We start from the raw sequence: 20,524 nt of genomic DNA, 5'->3' as shown, positions 1-20,524 counted from the left end.
ATAATCATGCCAAGAGGGCTTTGGACCAAGAAATTTTATGGATTTATGACACCCGGTGCCTGAACTCCATGTGTGACTTCAAGGTCACAGTTCTGTAAGCTCTTAACCCTGCAGCTGATCCGGCTGGCTTCTCGCTGCACTTGGGTAGATGCAGTTTGCGGTGGTTGTTTGTAGAGCTCAGAAAAACAAGATGATGGTTTGCAGATTTCCAGAATCTCTTCTGAACTCCACACTTTCCCTTTCTCCTAAGGAATTGCTCCAGCATACCCAGCACTCGAAGATCTGAGTGACTGTGGGTTTTCTTTGACATAACTTTTCAGGGGAATTGGGGGAGGTGTGTCTCCCTGATGTGGGTGGAGAGGGCCAGTAGTATTGTTTTTCTTATGGATTGAAAACTATGTATATATGCAAGGGATACACTAAACTTAGTGACCCCATTAAGAATAGCGTTGTATACCACAGTGTACATACGTGAATGATAAGAATTTGCAGTAATTAAAAATGGAAAGCAACATTGTTCATTAGAGGCCGTAGCTAAATTGTAGCGTATTGACCCAGGATACTAGTACATAGTTATATATAATATGATCTAATGTGGGATAAATTCTAAGATTTTTCAAGTATAAACATAGTAGCATGCAATGATATATATATGTATTTTATATATAAAATAAACATCTTATGACATCTTATCATCTCATTCCTACTTTGGACAAACTAGCAGGCTACCGAATATAACCTGCCCACATGGTAGAGTCTGGCTGGCAAACTCCCCGTGGCGTACCCAATATGCCAAATACCAGTAACAATGAAGGGTCTCATTCTCCTAACTCTGAAAGAGCCTTGAATATGGCACTTTTTAAAAAAAAATCTCAGGGCTAAGACAAAGGAGATGTTACTGGGGCCTGCTCGAGGCAATCGACGAATAACAGGATGGTTGTGATTGTGATATATGTATTTTTAAATAAAAATAAGGAAAGGGTACGTATTTACTGAAATTCTGTAATGTTTTCTAGAAATCTCTGTAAGAGCTAATATTGGGCAGAGATGCCTCTGGATTTTAAGCCAGGCCGACTTCACTGGGGTGCCTCAAATGGGAGTCATCCCTCCACCTGTCCCCTAAAAACCCTGGGTGCCACCAACTTCCAAAACCCAATGAGAAGTGCAGGTATGCGGGTTCAGTGATGGCAAATTCCATATCTTAAGGGATAGGGGATGGGCCTGTCCTTCTCATCCCCCTTTTCATCCCTCCTGTCCCCAAGGGACCCTGGAGGTCACGCCCACAAACTTCTTCAGGCTGCTACTTAAGCTCCTCAACGGCCATGATCCAGAGACACACAAAAGAATCTCTGAACCACCAACAGCTCTCTGCAGAGACTTCTTCATACCCTAATTATATAAAATTTTAGAATTCCAGGGTTGGGTGATCGATAATTGTATGACTGAAACTCAAATAGGAAAGCTTTGTAACTGTATCTCATGGTGATTGAAAAATGATAATACAATAAAATTAACATTCTGAATTAAAAAAATAATGTGGAGTTCATGCCCAGTTCAATCAGCTTAATCAATGGCTGAATAAATAGCAGTACTCCTACATTAAAAAAAAAAAGAACTAATATTGGTTGCTTCTGGGAGGGAATTTAGTAGCTGGAGGACAGAAATGGGAAAGATACAGCCTTTCATGCCTTTTAAATAAATAAAATTAAAAAGGACAATATTTCCATTAAGTTAAACTAAGTAAATGAAAACAATATTAGAAGAAAGCAATGTTGGAACAAGCCAGGTTGGTGTAAATAGAGATCTGATACATAGTGAACCCCAATGTGGCAGGGAAGCAAGCCCTCTTCCCCCCAACTGCCTCCCCACTATGCAACTGTGTTTTCCAAGAGCCGAGAACCTGGCATGTGGTCAACCTTCAGCCTTAGAAATCAGTGAACTTAGAAGTGAGTCTTCTCAGTAGGAACATAGTTTTGGTCAGAAAGAAGAACAAACAAACCCCAAAAGAATGCAGAATGAAGAGTTGACTAAATCAAGAAGAGAAAATGAGTTTGGGTTTAGGAATTGATGGCCAGCGGTTCCCCACAGTTTTCTAGTTCTGTGTAAAACCTAGTCTTCAGGTTTAAATAGTAACTGTGTGAACTGAAATTGTAGAGTGGGAGAATTTTGTTGTTAACCAGGTACACAGCGATTTTCTAACTGAAGGTAGGCTGTGTCCTGAGTTCAAGCATCTTTCCATAGACACTTGTCACCTTTCTCCCCACCTCTTTTGCCTGGGACATTTCATCAAAAAGCATAATGAACTGCCAAAAAGTAAACTCGAATGACCTACAAGAGAAGTTTACTATGGGTACCATAATTCTGTGATGTAGGTGACTGCTGGGCGCCCTGAAATGTTTTACACACGAGTGACAGGTCTGAAAACGTGGAAAGAAAAGGGAGTCATTGGCTAGTACTGTACCATTGTATCCTTATTGGTTCCAAATGGTAAATTCCAGTGTTGCAGTAACCTTGTGGGTGGAAAATGAATGACATCTGATATCAGTAGGACCTCTTAGGTAAGCTAGGACACCCAGCCAGCCAAGTAGGTTGTGGCAAGGGGCCGTCTCTCTGCCATTTGAGAGGTGTTTCCAGCCCAGGGGGGAGCAGATTGTTAAATTCCAAAGTAAACATCTGTTCTGAGGCACTGGGCAAAGATGAAATGTCCCTTGTGACCCTTGGGTGTTTTGTTTTTGTTTGTACAAAGTCCAATATAAAGGGAGTTAACAGGCTTCCATGTAGCTCTCGAAGTCTGTTGCTCTGGTACAGATTTTCTGGAATGCCAAAACCCATATAAAAGAACAGTGCTTTCGAGTACAGAGTAAACACAGGTGTATGAATAATAGATTCTAATGTGTTTAGCAATTAATGTTCACATCTATCTATTTATATATAAGAATATGGAAGCTGAGACTCAAAAGCTAGGATAGAATGGGATTTTGGGCAGTAAACGGTATATTCTATATGTTTCTTGGTATTCACCAACAAATTCAGGACTGCTTTAAAGAAAAAAGTATTACCAAAAAAAAAAAAATGAATGAGTCACTGGAAAACATTGTAAAGGAGAAACAGGCTAGACTAGGACATGTTAATTTCCTTTCTGTTATGTTTTCAAATAAATAGCTAACTCTGGCACTCATCTGTGAGGCAGTAAATTGAGTTCCTCGAGATGAACTTGAATCTCCCTTTTGAGTTTAAGGTTTAGAGAAGAGAGCCCCCCCCCCCCCCAACACCCCCAGAGTATCACCATCGACAGATGTCTCCATCTGTTTTGCATCCTGTCTTACTTTGGAGTCCTGGCCCGTATGAAATGAACATTGGCGCTATTAGTGTTCACAAATAAACCTGTGTATGTGCAGATCCCTGGGCTTCTGATTCTGGAGATTCTCCGTCAGTTAACTGAATGGGAGCCCAGGAATAGGAATAGAAATGGTCTTCAATTATGGTAAGAGATTTTGACGCAGTTAGCATATGAAGTGCTCTTTCCGAAATCCTTTTCCAATGTGGTTGGTTTCTTGTTTATTTGTTTTCTGATAAAAGCAAATTTTCATTAGACAGCACAGCCAAGAAATATTAAAGTTGGAGTCAACAAACCCCAGCCCACGAGCCAGAGCTGGCCCACTTCCTGCTTTTTTTTTTTTTAATTTCCAAGATAGTTCTATTGAACTCAGCCTTGCACATTTTGTTTACCTATTGTACATAGCTGTGCTGGGTGCAGTGGAAATGACTGCTTGGGACCAAGACCACATGGCCTCAAAAAAAAAAATGTTTTCAATCACCATGGACATGTATGTGGCAGGAAACCGTTACTCCTTTGAGAACAAATAAGACCTTCACCAGAATACTTGAATGCTCAGTTAGAAGATCGGGAGTCAGTTTCCATTAGCCATGGAAAATTAAATAGAAGAAGGGAGTAAGCACCAAATGGGAGATTGAGGAAAATGTCATGGATCTTGGAGGAGATCTGTGGTTTCAGATCACTGGAATAAGTAGTGTATTTCATTTACCCAGTTGTGACTTGGGTGAGGAGCACAGGTCTGGCCTTGCTCTGGGTCTGGCTTGCAGAATGACCCACGAAACTTGTTCTCACCTCACTTTTCATTGCAAATAGACAGGTGCATGAACTAATCTAGAGGAGTGGGTGAAACATAGGTCTCCGCCGTTCCATTGAGAGAGAACACTGTCACTAATTTAGTTGGTGGGAGATGGATTTCTTGGCTTTGATAATTAAGCTGGCAAAGCAACTTTGGTTCCAACATTTTAATGAGCTAATGTGGGTGGTCGACAAATTGCAGGTTCAGACATAAATGTTTCAAACGTGGGTGGCTGGCTTTTAGCCCCGGGGGCAAATTTTGTGATTATAAGGAAGTTTTAGGCTGGTAGTCAAGTTCAAAGAGTCTTTGCCAAATATTAAGAAAAATGTGAACAACTCTAAGCAGTGTTATATTATTTGAGGACAGGATTATGTTGTTCACTGAGTGTAATTGGGATGATAAATTAACATCATTTGAGTCCATTTAAATTATATATTTGTGAACACTCATTCAGACCTGTGTATTTTACACACGGGATTATTTCAAAAAAGGGAGAGGAATTAGAAAGAAAGAAGTTTATTTTTCTCTTTTTTCCCCCAGCTTTTTGTGCCTGACTGCTAAAGCATTCAGACCCATGTAGTATTTTATATCCAGCCCTGGTTTTCTATCTACAGGGTAATCAAATGTGGGCTCTTATGTAATACACCATCCACTTTTGGGGAAAAATATTTGGGGACATGAGACATGAAAGGTCAATATTTTCATTAAATTCTCTTTCACAAAGGGATAGTATAGTTGGAGAAGAACTGGGCTGCATTCAGTGATTGAAACCTCACTTTACAAAAAGGGCAGATTTGCAAAAGAAAGTAATAGATTTCAGTTTAGGTTGCCTTTCGGCCTGGAAAATCATCTGACTTCAATGGCTGATCCTGCTAGCAGAGATAATGGTAATATGCCAAGCAACTATGGTTTAAGTGTTAAAGGAGACTGTAAAATCACCACCGTGGGTTTTGATTTACCTTCTCTCCATTATGCAGTAGAAGAGAATATTTGATATTATATTCATTGAGTAGTTACATTAGGGTCCGACAACTAAATCCTGATATCTCATACTTCTTACATTTGCAGAAGTAATCAAGATTGTGACTTGAATTGGACTGGAAAACCCATTGACTTAGAGATAGAAAGAGATTAGGAATCCCTTCCATTCATTTCTCCTGTTTATCTACTAATAACTTATGCAGGCTTTGTCTGTTTTCTGATTGCAAGGCATCCAGATGAAAACTAATGCTTTTTGCATTCTCAGACAAGTTAAAAATTGGAATGGGTTCTCTTTCTTATTGTTTTGGAAGGTCAGTGTGCTGTGGGTGTTACAGAGTGTGATGGTAGTAAATGTATCATTGTCTTTCTGTAGCCTTTCATGAAGAAAGGACAAATCACATCTTTTAAGGGAAGTTTTCATTGACGGCAACCTTGTTATCTTCTCTTCCTTCCATAAAACTCTACATCTTCCCCTTCTTTCTCTCCTTTTTTTCTTTCCCCCGCAGAATGCTCTTGTGGCCAGCTCATGCAGCTCTGGACATGAGCAGAGTCTCCGGCCTCCCGACATGCTGCGCATGTGTCCTTGCTCCTCTAGATGTTGAATGTCAGACTTTGCTCTCATGCTTTTATGTATTCCAAGTATATTCCAAAGTTTGGCTTATAATAGGTGTTCAGTGAGTACCATATAGAGTGATTGATGTAGTAAAATCTACCCTAATTCTTTTTTATTTTATTTTATTTTTGAGGTCACACCCAGTGATACTCAAGGGTTACTCCTAGCTCTGCATTCAGGAATTACCCCTAGTGGGTGCTGGGGGACCATATGGAATGCCAGGGATTGAACTTGGGTTGACTGCGTGCAAGTCAAACTCCCTACCCACTGTACTATCACTCCAGCCCCTCTACCCGAATTCATTCTAAGAGAAAAAAAATAAAATAAAAGAGCTAAACTTAGGGGCAAGAGAGAATGTATAGGGGTTAGGGTGTATATGCCTTGCATGTAGAAGCCCCAGTTCAGACTCCAGCAATGCACAGTCCTCTGAGAACCTCTAAATGCAGCGCTGAAGCCTCCCTGAGCACTGTTGGGGTGGCCTGGGTAATCTCCACACAACAGAACCAGAGTTTTCTCAGGCCCTTGCATTGAACTGCAGACCAGGTTGGTGGAAAATTGCCAAGAGAGACTTTCAGACCTCCTAAGCAGTACTTGGGAGAACCCCACCACAAATCAGTAAAAATAAAAATGCTTATTTAGAAGCAATTTCAAACTCAAAGTTGCATGTATAAAATATATAATTACCATATATTCAGATTCTTCCAATATTCATAGTTAACCACACTTGCTTCCCTTTTGCTTTTTGTGTGTATGTATCCATATATGTGTATGTGTGTGTATACGTTAGACACATATTTTTCTATGTTTGTAATTTAATTTTTTGAACCACTTGAGAGTTGGTAAAAACATAATCTCCCACAACCCTTTAAAACCTTAAGTATATTTTCTTTTCCTTTTTTGTGGGGAGGGGCAGGGGGAGTCACACCCAGCTGTGCTCTGCCCTTGGGGATAACTCCTGACAGGGCTCGGGACCTAGAATATTTAAGCGGTGCATTTATTTCAATATGGATGCTTGACATCTTTAGGAAATTCAATGAATTATTATCATCCATTATCATTATTCAATTTGATGCCCAAAATTTTCCAGATTTGATCATAGGTGTTCTGTTAAGGTGGGTTTTGTGTCCTTTAAATATGTTCTCATTATTTTTTGAATTTATCCTTATTTTGTGCTTTAATAGTATGTGCAGATCTATACTAGACATGTCCTGAAATAGTATAGTATAGTAAAAATTAAGATCTGGCCACTAGGTTGTGTATGTTGGTACTGGAGGTGCATTACTCCCAGGGCCTTTTGGGGAAAAGAGCTAGAAAGTAACATACACACATCTATACAGATTCTCTCTCACAAAACTTGGGTTTTCATTGTTACTCCAATAGCATTATAACACCCTGAGTTGATTCTGGTCTTTCCCCTTTCTGCTACTTTTAACTCTGCGTCTGATCAAAAACACATCCTCATTTTCCTTAATCTGTTTTTTTTTTTTTGGTGAAACACCACGAGGTACAGTTGTAGACTTACAAACTTTCATGCTTGGGTTTCAGTTATACAATGATCGAGTACCCATCCCTCCACCAGAGCCCATTCTCCACCACCATGATCCCAGTAACCCTCCCACCTCCCCCCACCCCATCCGCCCCCATCCCACCCCGCCTCTGTGGCAGGGTGTTGTGGTTTGCAGTAGAGGTATTGAGTGGCCATCATGTTCGGTCTATAGTCTACTTTCAGCACACATCTTGCATCCCGAGCAAATCCTCCAAACATCCTTTACTTGGTGGTCCCTTCTCTCTCTGAGCTGCCTTTTCCCCCAGCATTTGAGGCCGGCTTCCAAGCCCTGGAGAAGACCTCCTGGTACTTATCTCAACTATTCTTGGGTGTTTATCTCCCATTCTGTTACTTTATATTCTCTAGGTGAGTGCAGTCTTTCTCTGTCTGTCCCTCTCTTTCTGGCTCATTTCACTTAGCATGATACTTTCCATGTAGAACCGTTTGTATGCAAATTTCATGACTTCATCTTTTCTAACAGCTGCATAGTATTCCATTGTGTAGATGTAGCAAAGTTTCTTTAACCGGTTCTCAGGCACTTGGGTTTTTTTTTTTTTCCAAATGTTGGCTATTGTGAACAGTGCAGCAATGAACATACGAGTACAGATGTCATTTAGACTGTACTTTTTTGCATCTCCAGGATATATTCCCAGGATCAATATTGCTGTATCCAATGGGAGCTCAGTTTCTAATTTTTTTTGAGAATCGTCCATACTGTTTTCCAAAAGGGCTGAACCAGTCGGCATTCCCACCAGCAGTGAAGGAGAGTCCCTTTCTCTCCATATCCGCGCCAACACAGGTTGATTTTGTTCTTTTGAATGTGGGCCAGTCTCTGTGGTGTAAAATGATATCTCATTGTTTTTATCTGCATCTCCCTGATGATCCTTAATCTGTTTTTTGTTGCTCAAATCCTATGAATAAGCAATCCTTACACTATGCACTGCCTCTGAATTGCCAATCCCATGAGTCCCAATGTTAGTGAGAAAAAAATATATAATAACCCTTACTCCTTCAGGGTCAGGTGAATGAGACCAGTTGTAGTTCTCGGGAGTTCAAGATGCCGCTCTGCTTAACGTTCATTGATTTAAAGAAGGCCTTTGATTCTGTTGAGACGGAAGCGGTCATTGAAGCCCTAGCCAATCAGGGCATTCAAGCCCAATACATCAGGATCCTCCGTGAGCTGTATTGCGGATTCACTACCAGGATCTCACCATTCTACAAAGAAGTGATCGTTGATGTCAAGAGAGGGGTGCGGCAGGGTGATACCATTTCACCGAAACTCTTCAGTGCCACCCTCGAGAACATCATGCGACGACTGGAATGGGAAGGAATGGGAGTGAAGATAGATGGTCGGCAATTACATCACCTCCTCTTTGCTGATGACATTGTTTTAATAACACCAAACATCAGCCAAGCGGCACAAATGCTGGCCGACTTTGACCGTGAGTGTGGAAAGGTAGGACTACAGCTGAATCTTACGAAGACAATGTTTATGAGAAACAGCCTTGTTCCTGACGCCCCATTCGCTCTCAATGGAACGACCATCTCCGAATGCAACAGCTATGTGTACCTAGGTCGAGAGGTCAACATGAGAAATGACCTGGCACCCGAGCTGCGCAGGAGGAAGAGAGCGGCTTGGAACGCCTTCAAGAACGTCGAAGAAATAGGTAAGAGGACGAAGAACTCCGGCTCCGGGCACATCTCCTTGATTCCACTGTTCTTCCTGCATTAACATATGCCTCAGAGACCTGGGCCCTACGCAAACAAGATGAGAACGCCATTCAGGTCTCCCAAAGAAGAATAGAAAGAGCTATGCTTGGAATATCACGTTTCACTCAAATGAGAGAACGAATCCGGAGTTCTGACATCCGTCGACGATCAAGGATCAGGGACGCTGTCTCATATGCCAAGGTGTCGAAAATCAGATGGGCTGGTCACGTAATGAGATTTAAAGACGACCGTTGGACTAGAGCTGTTACTGATTGGATTCCACAGGATGTCAAAAGACCACGTGGCCGCCCACCTACCAGATGGTCAGACTTCTTCGTCAAGATCATGAACGATCGGTTTGAGGCCCTTCATGTTCCCGGAGCGAACAGATGCCATTTGGCTACACTAGCACGCGACAGGGACAAATGGAGACGTTACTGGCGCCCACTCAAGCAAATCGATGACTAACGGGAAGTTAAGTGATTAAGTGATTAACCCTTACTCCACAAGATTCATAAAACATAGAATATAGAGAAAAATGGAAGAGAGAGGGGTGGAGAGGGAGAATACGAATTATGAATATATATAATATGCTGCAGTCTGTAAAAACAGCCCAAAAGCCCAAAAGGCAGCACATTTTGAGTTTTATTAACTATAGGTGATAAAAATTTAGTTGAGGAATATGACTATGATTTACTGTTTCTTAAATGAAACATTAGTAATCTGTGGGACTGGAGCAATAGCACAGGGGGTAGGATGTTTGCCTTGCACGTGGTCGACCTGGGTTTGATTCCTCTGCCTTCCTCGGAGAGCCGAGCAAGCTACTGAGAGTATCCCGCCCACACGGCAAAGCCTGGCAAGTTACCCATGATGTATACGATGTGCCAAAAACAGTAACATGTCTCACAATGAAGACGTTACTGTTGCTCGCTTGAGCAAATTGATGACCAACAGGAGGACAGTGGACAGTGCTACAGTGCTAAATGAAACATATAAAACTAATATCCTAACCTTGGGGAAGCTATTTGTAAGCTACCATGGAAAAAAATAAGTTAAACCTTTCACGTTGTTTTTCTCTTACAGGGGATCATATCCAGAAGTGTTCAGGCTCAGTGGTACATGGGGGTCCCTAAATACAAGCTACATCCAGGCAGTGCTCAGGGGACAAAAAGTACAGGCGATAGAACTTGGGACCTCTCACATATTAGGCATGGCCTTTATCCCTTGAGCCATATACCCAGCTCCCAGACTTTTTTTTTTTTTGGCTTTTTGGGTCATACCTGGTGATGCACAGGAGTTACTCCTAGCTCTGCACTCAGGAGTCACTCCTGGCGGTGCTCAGGTAACCCTATGGGATGCTGGGAATCGAACCCGGGTAGGCCACGTGCAAGGCAAACGCCCCACCTGCTGTGCTATTTCTCCAGCCGCCCCCCCAGACATTTTTTTAACTGAAAGCAGAAATCTTATTGTAGGAACTTGGAAGGTAAAACTACACACACACACACACACACACACACACACACAGTAGTACAGTAAATAAGACGAAAAATTGTTCTATTAATAAATTCAATATACTGGTGGTTAAAAAGTACCCAAAGAGAAGATGCAATGTATCTGTGTCTCGTTCTGCTGGTGGGTATTTGTTGTTGTGAGGGTGAGGGAATGGGGTGGGCAAGCCTTATTATGTGTGAATACATGCTGAAGAGAGTGAGATTCCCCCACATCTGTTCATCCCACCAGAGAAAGAGATCATTTCTCTTACTTTGAGAAAAGATAGAGAGGCTAGTTCTTTAATGGGAAAGTGAAATCATAAAAAATACTGATTTTTGGAGTATTTTTTTTGCATGCTGCATGTATCTGATGTAGTAAAGATTTTCAATAAAATAGAAAAGAAAAAATTTTAACCTGAGTATAACCAACACAAAAGGGAATTTTGTCGTTGACAATATGAAAATTACCCTTGGAAAAAAAACTAACCTATAAATTGATCTAGAGCTTTTTACCTAACAATGTCTTTTATATCTCTGGCCAGCATCTGCTATTCTTCAAATCGATAGTAATATGATTTTCTACAGAGAACAGTTGCCCTCTTGTGTTTTGAATTACAAAGGAACTGTGTACTTTGTGATAAACATAGTATAGAAGAGATTATTTTTTCCCTCAATATATTTATTTTATGTGCTGTCTTTATTACCTATTCATCTCTCAATTGATAGTACAAAGAAAGAAAAGGACATATTAATATTTGTAGGTAGCTGTGCAACTTAACTTTAGAAGACAAGGGAAAAAAGCTTTTGAAAGATTTTACTCCTTAATTCAAAACATTGTCTATAAGTTTAGAGTTTCAGTTATCACCATTCTTTGCTATCTTCTCTCTTTATCCCAGAGAATGGGATAAGAGGCATTTTTCAGGACTTTACAGAATTTTAGACTCATAAGACAGTGATAGCATCAAAATGATGAAGTACGAGATTACAGCCTCTCTTCCCCCAAAAATGATCTATATGAAACAGCAACTATGGAATAGAAACATCTTTGGGAAAGCTCTGTAGTTTACTTAAGAAATGTCAGTAACAGTGGAAAAAAATACATAAATAAAATGTACAATAAAATGTACAAAGAGGGAAAAAAGAATGGCTCCCTTTTGCCTGCATTATTCTATTGCCTAAAATATTGACATTGTTCATCTGTAGAAGGGAATTCCCTGTCAAGAAAGAATTTTTTCTGGTAAAGAAACTTCACCAGCCTTTTGGGTCACTGAATGAAGTATCCACTTTGTTTTCATCTCAACAGTCCTTGCAGTTTGCATGAATTGCCCATAGTGCTTACCAGGTAGCACACTTTTAGATACTGTGGAATCTATGGCCTGTGACAAAAAATCAGCATTTCTCTTTGGACCTGCAGTTACTACCTGCTCCTGAGCTTAGTGCCCTGTACTGCTAGACCCAGGGTCACAGCATGCCACCACCCACTAGGGACAGTCTTCCCTTATTAAAGTCAGTCCATAAAGTGTGGAAGAGGTAACTGCTTCTTCAAATGTGCAGACACTTAAGGAATCACAAGGTATCAGGAGGACACAGCTTAACCAAGGAACATAGTTAACATCCAGTAAGTGGCTCAAAGAAAGGAAGGTACAGTATTGGCATGACAAAGGATTCGAAATAATTATTCAAGATATGCTTATAAAGCCAGAGGAGAACACAAATAATCAATTTGAGAGATCAAGTAAACAAGAGAACAAAATGAGAGATTCAGCAAATTAAAAAAATTGGGGGGGGGCTAGAGCGATAGCACAGCGGGTAGGGCATTTGCCTTGCATGTGGCCGACCTGGGTTCTATTCCCAGCATCCCATATGGTCCCCTGAGCACCACCAGGAGTAAGTCCTGAGTGCAGAGCCAGGAGTAACCCCTGTGCATCACCAGGTGTGACCCAAACAGCAAAGAAAAAAAATTTTTTTTGAAAGGACCCAACAGGGTAAGAGATACAGGGGATAAGGCACTTGCTTTTCATGTCGCTGACCCAAGAATAATCCCTGGTACCACATATGGTCCTTGAGTAATCCCTGGAGTGGTTCCTGAGCATATCCAAAAATAAGCCCTGAGCACAGCTGGGTATGACCCAAGCGTCTTCCACCAAAAACGGAATAAAACAAACAAAATTTGGAGTTTAAGAGTATAATAATGGAATTAATGAATTCAGTGGAGCTCTTCAAACTTAGACTGGATTCAATAGAAGAAAGAATCTATGAGCTTAAATACAGAACAATTGAAATGATCAAATTATGGGAACAAAAATAAAGAAAAAAGAAAGCCAGTAAGAAAGCTTAAAGAATATTTGGGATGACTTCAAGAAAACCCATTAATGTATCATGGGAGCCCTAGAAAGCCAGAGAAACATGGGGGTAGAAAATTACTTAAACAAGTTTGAAGGACTAATGATTCAGTATTTTGCAAACCTTGGAAGATTTTGGGACATTCAAATTCATGAAACCTATATATCAGACAAAAATTTTATTTTTATTATTTTTGTTTTGGGGGTTATACTGTCTGTGATCAGGGATCACTCCTGACAGGACTCAAGATGTAGCTTCAGGGATTGAACCTGGTTTAATGTGTCAGGCAAGTTACTCTCTCCAGGGCTGGAGTGATAGCACAGCAGGTAGGATGTTTGCCTTGCATGCAGCCGACCCAGGTTCAATTCCCAGCATCCCATATGGTCCCTTGAGCACCGCCAGGAGTAATTCCTGACTGCAGAGCCAGGAGTGAAAAAGTTACTCTCTCCAGCTCACACTACAATGATATATCACTCTATTAGACTCATAATAGAGTAATAGCGTCCTAATGATGAAGTATGAGAATGATCCATAATGAAACAGCTATTGTGGAATAGAAACATCTTTGGGAAAGCTCTGCAGTTTACTTAAGAAATGTCAGTAATGGTGGGAGAAGGAGCATATCAATAAATGTACAAAAAGGGAAAGAAGAATGGTTTATTCAAGACACATTATAATAAGAATGTCTAAATTTTAAGGTACCAATAATTTAAAGATGACTAAAAGAAAGAAATTCTCCCAAATATAAGAAACTTCTCATATGGATACTTTTTTATTTTTTTATTTTTTATTTATTTATTGTTTAAATTTTTATTAGTGAAAAACTATGAGGTACAGTTGTAGACTTACAAATTTTTGGGCTTGGGTTTCAATTCTACAGTGATCCAGTACCCATCCCTCCACCAGTGCCCATTCTCCATCATTTACATATTTTTAAAAAAATTTTGCTAGTGAAGCACCATTAGGTACAGTTGTAGATTTATAAATTTTTGTGCTTGGGTTTCAATTGTACAATAATTAAACACCCATCTCTCTCCACCAGTGCCCATTTTCCACCACCACGGGTCCCAGTATCCCTCCCACTGGATATTTTTTTAAAAGAATGCTTATTGTGAAGAGAGAGTCGGCTGATGTAGTAAAAGTGCTGAAAACCAAATGTTGCTAGTCAATTTTACCTGCCGGAGTTATCCTTCAGAAATAAACACAAGTTAAAGACCTTTCTTGATACATGAGAGCTGAGTAACTTCATAAACTCTCGACAAGTGTTGCAATTAACGTTGAGAGTATTTCTTCAAGCAGAAACAATAGGATGCTTAATAGGTATTGGAAAAAACACACACTGGTAAAGAAAAGTATATAGCTAGATACAAAATAATTTTGATACTGTTTATATGGTTAATCATTCAATACTAATATTAAAAAACTAGATTAAATAGTTATTTAAAATAGCAATAGCTGAAATGATATACTAATAGTAAATGATATAAAATGTAAATTGTGACGTTAAAATCCATCAAAATGTGGGAAAGAAAAGAAGTAAGAATGTGACATTCTTGTATTTGATAGAAATTTTGCAAGCAATTAATATAAACTTGTTCTATAAAATGTCTGTTTTATCTTAGAGTAGCCAAATATGTATAGCAGATATGTAAAGCAGATATGTGCAGGATAAGGAGAAGTAAAAAATATTCTGGAAAAAAATTCTAAAATGTCATTACAAAGGAGAAGAACAATAAGGGAAGTACCAAACAAGAAAATATTCATTAGATGTCAATAGTAGGCCCTTATGTATCAATTTCTTAAATGTAAATTCACTAACTTCTCCATTCAAAGGGTATAGACAAACCACCAAAGTGAAAAAAAAAATAGGAAGCTCCAATTCTCTATTTATGAGACTTATTTCAGCTAACTGGACATACAGATTGAGGGGTGGGAAAAAATTCCACACAAATAAAAATCAAACAAAGGAAGATTAACTATAGCTTCACTTCTTTGAGACAAAATAAGATTCAGAATAAATGAAAGAAGGAAAATCTGACATATATGCCATCAAATATCAAAGCAATTTGATTTTTTAAAATTTATTTAGGATTTTTATTACTTAATTTGTAAGCAGTTTTCCTATCTCTTATACATGATCCAAAAAGCTATTTAAGTCAGATTTAAAGACTCTAAGTCCAATCAAAACATTAATAGAAAAAGAGCAGAAAGAAGCCAAAATCGAGGGAAGAGATAGATGAGAGGGAAGGATAATTAATACCAGGAATTTGAAGATGCACCTTGTTGTCTGAGTATTTTTTGTACTACAGCAAACCGATTTGACTTGCCAAAAGAATTTGAGTTCACTTTACTTCATGAAGTTTCAATTCTATTTTTTTGAGCTTCAGATTCAAGCTTTGTTGATGAGGTATGCTCAGAGGTCTAGAAAAGTTAGATTTCAGGGATTGAATTACACGAATGTGTTGGAAGAAACTGCCTGCATCTAGTTCTGTGGCCCAGCCTCTAGGTGATTGTCAATTAGATAGAGAGTATAAGGCAATCCCTCTACCTCCTGCCCCAAAAAATCCAAACCAGTGTGTACTGAGTTTGGCCAATCAAACAGACTGCCTTTGCAGACATTTACATTGTGCCATATAAGCAAATGGTTATGAATTGAAGTGCTTCGGCAATCCATTGCTTAGTCGGGACTCTTTCAGATAGAATCTTTCAGATAAACATCCAATCACCATCACTAGTAGAGAACACTAATATTCTTAAGGATACTGGGGAATAATACTTGTTTATTCTTCACTACCTCTGGATAACTTCCTTTGGGGGTAGTAGAAATTCCTTGTTTAGAATCTGGTCAGTTGACTGCTTGGACCACTTGAATCATTGCAGCAACATATGGGGTGCAGTGTCCATCTCTCTGTTTTTTTTTCTTTTCTTGGGGATCTCCCCAGTGGTGGTAGAAACCATCTGATAGTACTTGGGAGACCTTGTGGTGCCAGGGATTGAACCCGAGGCTCTGTGACACACACTCTAGCTTTTCCATGGTCCTAGAATTACCTTTCTAAACTTAAAAGACAGCAATGGGGAGACTAAAATGAGGAGAAACAGGGTGAGCAGGTTGATATGACCTTGGCTCTCAGAGATAGGCCAAGTATGAGCTTCACGTGATTTTATGGGGCAGGCTGTTTTGAAAGGACTTATTTAGTTTCTACCATGACAAATAAGGGACCATAGTTCAACTGTGCCTCCCCATTGGATGAGCACATCATTAATTCAGCAACCTACATACCCAAAAGAGTTGAAATTTTTTGCAAAACATTTTTTTATAACCTAGAACTGGATCCATGTAGGCATTCAAAAAGTGAAGGTTTTACCTTGACTACACCTTTATTCTCATTTTCCTAAGTCTCAGGAACTTCTTAGAGCTCATGAGGCATCTTCCATGGTCCCAGGAAAGTGTTTTGGTGTTATGATATGGGACTATCCCTATTTTCCATTGACCAGCTAGTACTGAGATGGACCGGACCATTAGGATGGCAAGAGATGGGCATGGCATTGCCATGACCTCAGCAGGACTGATATTCTCTGGTAGAATAAAACATCTGAAGGAGGAAAAGCAGGGAAGGGCACATACAGATTTCCATAGTGAGAAAATATTCTATGAGGGTTATGAAATGTATAGTTCTGTATTATGGGTTGCAGGGATAATTTGGGGGAAGGGGATAGATAGAACTCTTAAGATGTGTCCCCAGGATGGCGAGATGGTACAGTAGGGAAGGTACTTTTCTTGCATGTGGTCAACCTGGGTTCAATCCCAAGTATCCCCTGTGGTACTCTAAGTACCACCAGGATTAATTCCTGAGTTCAGAGGGAGGAGAAACTCCTGAGCATCACTAGGTATAACCCCCAAGAAACAACATAAAGAGGTGCCCCCAAGAGATACCAAACCGTGAGTCAAGATATCAGTGAGTCAAGATTGAAAACTGGGAATCACAGCAAGAGTCTGAGTTTGGTTGTGAAGAGACAAATGAATTCTGTCAAAGCACATAGCTTTTTTTCCCCAATCATGATTTTTCAGTGGAATGCCTGCACAGATTGTAGCAGTGTTCATTTGTGGCAGTGGTAATTTTTTTTACTGGAAGTTTTACAATTTCACTCTTCTTTGAACAGCCTACCCCTCAGACAGCTAAACTTCATGGGTCGTTTTAGTTCTTTCTGAAATCAATGACCATGGAGTTAACTTTCAGCTTTACTTTCCGATTTTTGCTTTCTGTGCTGCTGTAACAAATCGCATCAAGCTCAGTAACTGGAAGCATCCAAATTTATTTGCTTACAAATCAGAAGTATGCGTGTTATAGGTTGAAGCCTCTTCCGTCATTGTCAAAGGGAGTGCTAACCTTCTCTCCTTTCATATAGCACAGCGGGTAGGGCATTTGCCTTGCATGTGGCCGACACTGCCGACTTGAGTTCGATTCCTCTACCCTTCTCGGATTGCCCAGCAAAGCCTGGCAAGCTACCCGTGATGTATTCGATATGCCAAACACAGTAACAAGTCTCACAATGTAACTGGTGCCCGCTCAACCAAATCCATTAACAATCGGAGGACAGTGACAGTGACAGTTCAGAAGGTCAGAAGTCCAGTTTTGGAGGACATTTGGTCACACTGGGATAAAATTAAGGGGTCAGCTAGACTGTGTACCTCTCTGGAATTTCTAGGGGGAAAATCTGTTTTCTCACCTTTTTCTCCTGATGTATTTCCAGGCTCATGGGTCAAAGCGACCCAGCTCTTCACTTTTCCAACAATTAGTGTCAGATTGTGTTCCTCATGTTGCCTTTCTCAGAGTTCACTTGGGTTCATATGTCTTTTTTTTCCTTTTATCTTTTTTTGTCAGCCTGTCACCCAGATGATTATCACTAGTGTTTAACATTTGATAAGTTTCATATACTTGATTCAGAAGAGTTTAAAATGGCCACCAGTGCCCTTTTTTTTTTGAGAGCTGCTGGTTGTACAGACAAGCCTTCACAGAACATTCTAGATTCAGGTTCTACTAACATAGTAGCAAAACGGTCACGGTCCTCCAGTTATTCATCAATTTGCTCGAGCGGGCCCAGTAACATCTCCATCGTGAGACTTGTTACTGTGTTTGGCATATTGAATACGTCACGGGGAGCTTGCCAGGCTCTGCTGTGCGGGCGAGATACTCTCGGTAGCTTGCTGGGCTCTCCAAGAAGGGCGGAGGAATCGAACTTGGGCCGACCAGGTAGGCCGCGTGCAAAGCAGACGCCTTACCCACTGTGCTATCGCTCCAGCCCAGTAGCAAAACAAGGGGAAAAAAAAAAATTATAAGAAGTTAATTGCCAGGGGCTGTAGCGATAGCACAGTGGGTAGGGCGTTTGCCTTGCAAGCGCGTCTCCTTTAGCAGGAAATGGGGTAGGAAGAGTCAGAAGCAGCATCAACCCTACAGAGGTGGGTTTTGAGACGAGGGCTTCCTTTCTCCTTTCAGAAAAAGGCAATCTGAGGGGGCTGGAGCCATAGCACAGCAGGGAGGGTGTTTGCTTTGCACGTGGCCGGCCCAGGTTCGATTCCCAGCATCCCATATGGTCCCCTGAGCACTGCCAGGAGTAATTCCTGAGTGCATGAGCCAGGAGTAACCCCTGTGCATTGCCGGGTGTGACCCAAAAAGAAAAAAAAAAGTAAATTGCCTCCAAAACCTTGACAAATGTGGACAGTTAACACTTGTTACTCCTAATTAAACTATTTCATACATCTTTTCTGTCTTTCTTTTCTCCCACAAGTAAAGGCACGTGGAGTCAAGTTAGTGTAATCTCTACATCACAGGTTGCTCAATTTAATCCCATCTGCAAAACCCATTTTGTTAGGTAGGTTAACACAGATTCTGAGAATTGAGATATGAACATTATTGAGGACCCAAATTCTGACTACCAAAAAATTTACAGCAAATAAGTTATTTGCTGATAATGGTCAAACTGCAGATAATATTGCTTGTTTACTGGTACGAGCATTTCACATACAAAGTTATGCTTTGGGGTTTTCTGGGAAACCTGACTTTGAATTTTCTATTTATAATCAAAATAGATTCATTAAATTTATATCTATTTAAAGAACAGAGTAGTAGTCTGAATAAATAGAATTTTATAAGACATGTTGTTTCAGCCTGGGAGAAATCCATGAGCTTCTATGGAAATGAAACCTGAACTTCAAATGAAATGATTTTAGTTAAGACTATTTGTGATGATCCTGTTCACCTTTGCAGGTTCTCAATTTTAAAATTGTTCTACTTTGTATAAAGATGATAATATGAATTAAAGAGTTTACTCTGTATCCAAAACATACAATTCAAATTATTAAACTTAAAACAGATTGGTTTATATTTTAAAAAGCATTCTTGTGCACTTTTTGGGTTATTTTGGAGGTCACACCTAGCTGTTGTTAAGTATTAATCATGCTCTCTGGGCATCACTCCTGGAGGTGCACACGGGACCCTCTGCAGTGTCAGAGATCAAACCAGTGTCTGTTGTATGTGCTTTGACCCTGGAACTATTTCTCTGGTCCTGTGTTTATGTTTTTTTTTTTGCTTTTAAAAATGATCGGATTGAAAAGAGTGGGGGGAAATTGAATTCATTTTCATTTTGGGAGAGGGGATGTATATTCACAGGTGTTTTCATGTTTGCATGCATCTGAGAATTAGATTGAACTATCCACTTTCTTGATTTTGGTCTGCTCTAAGATTTTGACCTCTGTGGAATTGCTTATGTATTCAGCTTGTGTCTGAGACTCCTGAACACTTTGTAACTCAGTGTGGTTTTCTTTTCACAAAGAAGACTGTGATTGTTGTGATTTTTCGAAATTTTAAGTGTAACTTGGCATCAAGAATCATATATAAGAAGGAAGGTTGTAAGAAAGAGTGGCCAGCATGAGCTAATAATGCCATCATGATGTTGTTGCCAAAAGTTGAGATTGCAGAGCTCATTTTAGGAATGCAAAATTTTGGGAGTACCCATCAATGGTCTTTTGCTCCTTGGATGAAAAACTATTTTCATCTAAAAGAGGCAGTGTAATGTGATATTAAGAGCAGACCCTAAGAACCGCACTACTGTTTGAAAGACTTGGCTTTGACACTTTCTAGGTATGTGCGTGGGCAGACCACGTTTCCCCACTTGAGTTCATTTTCTTCATCTATAAAATGACAGGGAAAATGGACCAGATTTACATATAGAAAACACTCAAAAAACGCCTGCTGTGTTTTTGTGATAATGATGACAATTATAACAAAGATGAAGATGACGATGATAGTTAACTCTGTAACAGACTGTTAACTAAGTAATCTTAAGTACCTACAAAGTTTCAGCCTCTTCTCAAGGCTTAGCAAATCATTAAATTAATCAGCTCAACAGAAGAAACAATTTAATGTTACAATAACATTTTCATAACAAGTAGTACACTGTGGTTAACTTTTTATTAGTATTCCATTTGAGTAAGTCAACTGAAAACAGATTTCTCCTTTTTTATTTTCTAACAACTAAGAAGGCAGATGCTACTTATTTGGGAGAGAATAAGTAGAAATTACTCAAAATATATATTGTCTACCCAAAGATACAATGCCACCAATTAAGTTCTTGAAGTAAGAAGTGGAAAGCCCATTTAAGATGTGTGTCCCTGATGTCCTTTGCAGTGTCTCGGGACAAAATGGGTACT

At 39.8% G+C, this 20,524-nt stretch overlaps 1 protein-coding gene and 1 pseudogene across 1 annotated transcript in view; one reads left to right on the top strand and one right to left on the bottom strand.

Annotated features, from left to right (window-relative positions):
* The window catches only part of UST (uronyl 2-sulfotransferase), a 377,271-nt gene that overhangs the window by 90,184 nt on the left and 266,563 nt on the right, over nucleotides 1-20,524 (top strand). The gene's annotated exons all lie outside the window — the stretch shown is intronic.
* Nucleotides 17,125-17,226, bottom strand: LOC130034867 (uncharacterized; annotated as a pseudogene).

The sequence above is a fragment of the Sorex fumeus genome, unplaced genomic scaffold (assembly GCF_029834395.1).
Source record: "Sorex fumeus unplaced genomic scaffold, SorFum_2.1 ptg000061l, whole genome shotgun sequence".
Lineage (NCBI taxonomy): Eukaryota > Metazoa > Chordata > Mammalia > Eulipotyphla > Soricidae > Sorex > Sorex fumeus.
This window is presented reverse-complemented; position numbering and strand designations above follow the sequence as displayed.